Here is a 7733-nt window from a genome sequence, read left to right as displayed (position 1 = left end):
TTGACCACATCCTGTGTAACGAGACTCCGACTCGCGCCTGGCTAATCGGCGGGGCCCACAGTCCCCTCTCCTGCCCTCACTCCACCCCCCTATAAAACCCCTGGTCCCATCAGGCCTCGGTCTCTCGGCCACTGGACTTTCCGCTGTGTCGGTGGGTCTGGTGAACTGGGAGCGCAAGCTGGCTTGCATTAAAAGGACTCTTTGCTTTTGCATCGGACTGACTGGCTCCCTGGGGGTCTTGGGGTACTTTGAAATCTGGGCACAACAGATATATGCCAATCATAAGCATTGTTTAAATGTTAGTTATTTAAAAATATTGTTAGTGTTTAATATTAATATTATCAGTGAATAAAATCAGTTTAAGAAATATGCTGTTAGATGTCCGGCCTGTGTGGTTCAGTGGTTGAATGTTGACCCATGAACTAGGAGGTCTTGGTTCCATTCAAGGTCAGGGCTCGATCCCAGTGGGGGGCTTGCAAGAGGCAGCTGATTAATGATTCTCATCATTGATGTTTCTGTCCCTCTCTCCCTCTCCCTTCCTCTCTGAAATCCCTAAATATATATATATATATCTAGAAAAAATTAAGTTTAATCTTAATTTCTTAGAAGGACTACATGCATGGGATTGGTGAATATGATCTGAGTCTTGAAAAAAATAGATATGATGTTATTCAATCATTCAGTAAATGATTCCTGAGTATTTGTTATGTACAGTCCTTGTTTGGGCTCTGAGAATGGTTCTCATTCAGTTTACCTTCTAGTAAGGGAGCAATGAGGATAGCCACACACTCATGGGAGAGGATTTCAGATGAATAGGTGGGGTGGGGGTGAAGCCATTGTAGCAGGAGCTAAAGCACAGGGAGGTAATGCATTTAGGAGAGCACTGAGCTTGGGGGTTGGGGATGGTGCATGGAGTCTCAATTGACCTGATAAGACCTGTACCTCAGTAACAAGGGGTAACCACTGTAGGTTTTTGAACAGCACTATAACATGGTGAGTCAGAGTTTTGAAGGGGGAATACAAAATAATAATAACTAATATTTATTGAGTGCCCACTACATACCAGGATTTTGCAACAACTCTACATGATGGGTACTATTGTTCTCATCTTCATTATTATAGTTGAAACTCAGACACAGGGAGATTAATTTGTTCAGGATCACACAGCTGATAATCTTTGGGAAAAGCTCCAGAGTCCTTTTTCTTAACTACTTAACTAGACTATACCCCTTTCAGTTATGTCCGACTCCTACTTATAGTCTAGTTAAGGAGTTAAGATTAGCACACTCAACACAGTCAGAAAACAGTTGCACAGCCTGAAATAAAGCACTGAATTTTGTGGGCACACTTTACATAAATTCTTTCCTTAGCTGGTCTTCAGAGGAAAAAATTAAATCATATTCTATTTATTCCATTTGTGCCTTTTTATATCATAAAGAACATAATAGTGACAACAGAAAAAAGAATCAGCCACAGTTTCACTTTTATTGGAGAAAATATAATATTTTCCACTCTTAATTTAACACCCAAGCCAGTGGAATTTATTACCAAGATTCCTTCCCTTTCCTTCCACCTCTGGCCTTTCAGTGCAGGTTTCCCCCATGCCCAGGGCTCACTAGCTCTCAGTGGAGAAGTGGGATCCCCACCTTGTCATATTGACATGAGCGTTCAGTCTTCCAGTCAGTGAGGAACTAGTTGTTCAAAAGGCAATTTGGTTTCAGAGGTGTTGAAACAAAGAACAGGAAAAACAATTATCCGCAGAGATTTGGTTTATTTTTCCAAAAATACAACTAACCCATCCACTCTTACCCTGACAGGTGCCTCCCATGGTATGGAGAAATTTCTTCTTGCTTCCACCTTCATGATATTGCACTTCTTTGGCAGTTGGTGAAGGTAGGTGGGATGGGAGTGAACAGGCTGCTGGTTGACCCACATTAATGACCCCTCCAGGCTGCCAGGCTGGCCTTTCCAGTCTGTCCTTCTTCCTCCTTCCTTGGAACTTTTGATACAGGGAGAGATGGCCTTTGCACATTGGACACTGTGAGCTAGAGCACTCTATCAGGAGGCTATGCATACTATTGTGAGGTTTATCTGCCCTGGAGAGTTGCTGGGCTGTGTTTAATGGGTGATTCTGAGGCCTTGAGGAAATGAAAGGGGGAGGGGGAGTCCAGACTTTTGTTAGCTCCTGATTTATGACTCATTTATCACATCTGTTGCATGACAGGTTGGCCTCCTTCCCCCACCCACTGCATCCCAAATTGCATAAAAAGGACATGTGCAAAGCAGGACACCTCTCCTTAACCCGTCTCCCACTCTGTACTACCCTTTAAAGACTATGGGTGTACTAGATAACCTTTCTTTCCTTAAAATATTAGTGAATATTGTTTTTTTAAAACCCCTCACAGGTGAGCCCCAAATCTCACCTAGACTGCTGAGCACAATGAGGAAGGCTCCAGCTAGGCAGATAAGCTCTTGCCCTTCTTTCTGTAACTTATAAATTGTGTGCTTTTGCAAATTGGGCAACTTCTGCAATCAGGCTAATAGTATGCATTTTCAGAACAAAGTGTGGTTGGCTTTTTCTGTTTAGGTTTAGAGATGACTCAGGATGTCATTGGAGCTTGCTGCTTGGGAATTTCTAATGTGGGGAAAGCTTGTGGGAAATTTGAAGGTGGCTGTGAAGCCCCCTGGTAATTACGGTAGTAATTTTCATCTTTGTAAAGTACTTTTGTTCCTGGGGTAATTTCCACATGCTCTAACTTTTTTTGAATAATTATGGGTCTTTTAATGATAGTATTTCATGAACAATGACCATGATATACATTTGCATTATTTTTGTATCCAAACTTAGCTAATATTTCTTTAGTCCTCACCTTCTGCCAGATACTGTGCTAAGCACTTTACATATTTTAATTCTTTTAATATATGTTCTATTGTCTGTACATGTTTACAGACAATAGAACTGAGGTACAGAGAGGCCAAGTGAATTATAGTAAGTATATTTAGGATGGCTGCAATGAAACCTCCTCCTGCTGTTCTTCCCAGTGTGATCCCCTTCCTTCAGGTGAAAGCTGGACCTACTGACTCACTTTAAATGAACAGAATATGGCCAAAGTGATGGAACGTCATTTCCAAGATTAGGTTACAAAAAGACTAAGACTTCTGTATTTCTGTCTGTCTCTGAGCCTTCTGTGTGGGTGAAGTAAGCTACCACAATGGGGGTAGCCCTATAAAGACCAACACCACAAGGAATTAATGCCTCTGGCCAATAGCCAGCAGAGACCCCAGGCCTAGCTGACAATTGGATTGCACTTGTGTGACCCTGAACCAGAGGACCCAGTGACAACAGAGCTGAGCTGATATAGAAACTGTGATAATAAATGTGTTAAAAATTTTTTTTTTGTTAATACTTACCCAAGGATATTTTTTTCATTGATTTTTTTATACAGAGTGGAAGGGAAGGAGGAAGGGGAGAAAGAGAGAGAGAGAAACAGAGAAACATTGATATCAGACACATCAATTGGTTGCCTTCTGAACTTGCTCGACCCAGGCCTGTGATCTAACCTGCAACTGGAATTGAAACTGTGACTCTTCAGTGCGAGGGCTGACAATTTAATCACTGAGCAACACTGGCCATGGCAATGTTTGTTGTTTTAAGCCACTAGGCTTGGGGGTAATTTATTACACAGCAGTATAACTAATACACTTGTTCAAGGTTAAAAAGCTTGTCTCTATTAAGAATTGCAGATTATAGACCCTGTACATTTTTTCCTCTCTTAAATTATTTTTATTAAAATGCTACTTAAGTGTATAGAAACAAATCCAGGAATGCAGTTTTTATGATTATTGTTGTATACAGCTATAAAAAGAAAAAATTGGAATACCAAATTTCATAAATACCCAGAATAATGTTTTTTTATTACTTATTCTGATTTAAATTTATACTTTTTAAAATGATAATGTCATTGCTCTGACCGGTTTGGCTCAGTGGATAGACCGTTGGCCTGCGGACTGAAGGGTCCCGGGTTCAATTCCGGTCAAGGGCATGTACCTTGGTTGCGGGCACATCCTAGTAGGGAGTGTGCAGGAGGCTGCTGATTGATGTTTCTCTCTCATCGATGTTTCTAACTCTCTATCTGTCTCCCTTTCCCTTCCTCTCTGTAAAAAATCAATAAAATATATATATATATTTTAAAAATGATAATGTCATATAATGGAAGCTGTACTAAAATGAAATCATTATCTAGTTTGGAAATAATGTCAATGTCCTTCAACAGGAAAATGAACTATGTAAGCCATCCCACAAAATCTTCTGCAACTTGGGAGATTAACTGCTATATGAAAAAAACAAGCTGCACCAAAAAGCCCCTAAACAATCCCATTTATAGAAAAAGAACCAAAATAAAGTGACGATTTCTTTACATGCTTAAAGGGTATAGGAAGATCTGAAAGGAGACAGTGAAATGATGACAGTGCTGGTTTCTGGGGAGAGGAGTATGAATGAACGTGGGGAGCTTTTGCTTTGTATTTTCTGTATCTTTATAGGGTTGTGTGTGTTTTTTGTCTTTTTTCTTTTTTTTGTGGGGGAGGGGGGAAATAAGAATTTATTCCATGTGTTTCTTGTGTAATTAAAAAGAAAGTGTTGTCCTTGCCTTTCTGGGGTTATTTTAGAGTAGGATTTATTAGCTGTAGGGTTGGTGCCCAAATGAGTGACACATAAAAGATCAGCCAGCCAGAAGAGGTGGTCCTTGACGGACAGGCATGGGAGCTTCAGTCTGGGAGGTTGGGCTGAAACTGGAAATTTAATAAGAGTAACTGCAAGGCAGGGTGTGAGTAGAACTTGGAGACCCTGGACAGCGGGAATTAGACAGGCTGGGACCTGGTGCTTTACGGGAGGCTTCCTGGGACAAGCAGAAATTCAGTCCTGGGGCAGAGGTAATTGGGGCTATCAGTCAACTGACCAAGTGCAAAGATTTATTCAGTTAACTGTCACGTTTGGAGGCCAAGGATAAAATCAACCCAGGCTTCACGTGTTGGGGTGACAGTAGCCCAGAAAGGGGAATAATATTAATGATAACTCAGCCTTACACAGTGCTTACAAGACACCTGACACCCTTTTAAGCATATTACACTTAATCCTCAAAACCCTATGAAGCATGTAGTATTATCCTATTTTATAGATGAAGAAAGTAAGGATCTTGGTCACACAGCTGATATGGGGCCAAACCAGGATTTGGGTCCAGGTGATTTTAATTACTGTATTTGTGTGCTTAACAACTTACTTGGTTGTCCTGCCAGAAACCCTTTTGATAAATGCTTCCCTTTGGAAAAGGGAGGGTGAAACTTGTGCTCCTTTGTAAGTATGAAGGAGATAGCAAGAAAAAAGGGACATTGTTTGCGTTGAGTCTTGAAGCAAGAGTAGGAATGTGAAAGCAAAGGAGGGGGGTTAAAGAATGAGAGACAGGGAACAGTATTCATGAAGGCATAGAGCTCTTAAACCTTCTGTTTACCCTCGGAGTCTTCTGTTCTCTTTTCTTTTTGTACCACCCCAAATCAGACCCCTGCTCTCCCCTTTTCTGAATTAGCTAGTGACATACAGTTATAGATCTGTCATACAGTTCTCCCAGGACTGTTTATTCTGAGATGTCTACCTTGGTGAGACAAACAATATTTAATCCTTAGTGGAAAAATGAAGAAAACCAGAGGGGAGAGAAAGAGTCCCTAGGCTTGGTTCAGATTCACCAGATGGCCTCACCCATGCAGGGCCCAACACAGAATGTGGGCTACTGAGAGCCAGCAAGATTGACATAACCTTGCGGCCTCCAATAATACATTCCTCTCCTTCAGTATCAGTTTTGTCAGATTTAAAGTCCAATGGCAGGCTGTCATCAAGTCTGAGAAAAGAGATGGTGTAATAAAAGGGAGAATCTGACTCCCTGATGGAAAGCAGGTGATTTTAAAAATTTGTCTTTGTGGCTGTCTATGCTACAGAAATTCAGAAAAGGGAGACAAGCCTGTGCAGGTATCTTTCTCCCCAGATCTCCTCCTTCCCCTTCATTTTTTTTTAGACTTGGTGAGTGGCCTCATCATTGCCCCTGTGTGCCTGGCTAGGACTCAGGGAGCAATTCTCACTTCCCCTCCCACTGGCTCAGCTTAGATCTGTCTTAGCTTCCACAACCTGCTCCTCTGGCATCCTGCTGCTCTGCCTTTCCCGAGGTCAGCATAAATCACAGGACATGCCGCCTGCCACCCTGTCACCGGCCTTCCTCCTCCAGTACCTCTTTTGCCATCTCTAAAGTACAAACATAAATAACCCTGGCAACTGAGTGGCTGGATGCCCTGGAATGAGTAATGGCATGTAAACCACTTCCCTTATTGTTGTATCCACCATGTGTAAAATAAAGTAAATGCTTACTTACTGTGAGACCCGCCATGGGTAGGTTAGCCTGGCTCTTTGGCTTGCACAAGACAGAACTTGCTTCACACTAGTCCAGAGGGTTCCCATGGAAAACAAGGGTAGGCAGTGCTAGCAGGCCCTGACATTGAAGTCAGGAACTACAAAGCCTCCAGGAAGAGGCCAATTGTACTCTCCAATTCTTTCTCATAAAGAGTTTTTATTCCTTTCTGTAGACTGGCTCTCATTGCTCCTCATAGCCCAGGAACAATGTAGCCAACCCACACTATGATAAGGAGGCTGTGGCCAGACCAGCTTCAAGTCCGCGGAGAAAAAATCTGATTGGGCCAGCTTAGGTCAGCTGATCATTCCCAGTCCAATCAGCTAAGTGCAGGCAGGTGGCTCACTCAACTCAATCTGGCTTCTAGGGCTCCTCCCTCACTTGTTGGGCATGGAAAGACCTTTGAGAAGAGGAGTTTGGGGCTGGCCAGATGCTACAGAAGTTGTCTACTGTGTCTTATAAGGAAAGACATAATCTTTGTCTTCTTAGCAGTTAAGCCCCATTGGGAAAATTGAGAGCTGAGTTGGAGTTATTTCAAACCAATGTAAAATCTTTATTTTGTGGACAGAGCTTGGCGTATAGGGAAGCATACAGCTTTGAGTTTTTCGGAGAATGGTAATTTCAAATGAGAATATTTGAAGGAGCATAGGTTCCTAACAGGAATGAATGAGGGCAGTAAAGATTGCCGAGCTCTTGTGCTCTGGCCCTTTAGGTGGGTAGAGTGGAAGCATTTATTGGAGGGATTTGAATACCAAATAAATAAGCTTAGACTCGCTTCATTAAGGATCAGGAATTGGGATGGCTGAATGGAAACTGGGTGTGTTCTGGAATCAGATACTCCTTGATTCGAGTCTGTCCCTTCCTGTGTTTTATGGGACTTGGGAAGGTTCCTTAACTGCAGAACCTCAGGGTCCTCAACTAGAAAGTAGGGATAACAGTACTGGCCTATAGTAGGTATCTGTTGTTTTATCTGTCCAGCATCCATTCCCATTCCTAATAAATGCTTCTCAGTGTCATGGGGGTGGTGGACCACTCTGGGTGGCTTGGGTAGGATTGATCCCACCTCCCAGCATGGGGATGGACACATATCCCTGGCAAGGGCTACCCATACAGCACTTTCCTCAGGACACTTTACTTCCACCTATTAGAAATTGTTGTAGTTCATATACAGATGTGTGATATCTGGAACGAATGGTGCTCCCTTACATGTGGTACTTTGTATACTACCTAACCTGCCCAGCTGTGCAAAGGTGCTCTGATCTGGGCCAATTAAAAGCAGAC

Source organism: Myotis davidii, unplaced genomic scaffold (assembly GCF_000327345.1).
Source record: "Myotis davidii unplaced genomic scaffold, ASM32734v1 scaffold1327, whole genome shotgun sequence".
NCBI lineage: Eukaryota > Metazoa > Chordata > Mammalia > Chiroptera > Vespertilionidae > Myotis > Myotis davidii.
The sequence above is the reverse complement of the archived record's forward strand: the minus strand, read 5'-3'. Positions refer to the sequence as shown.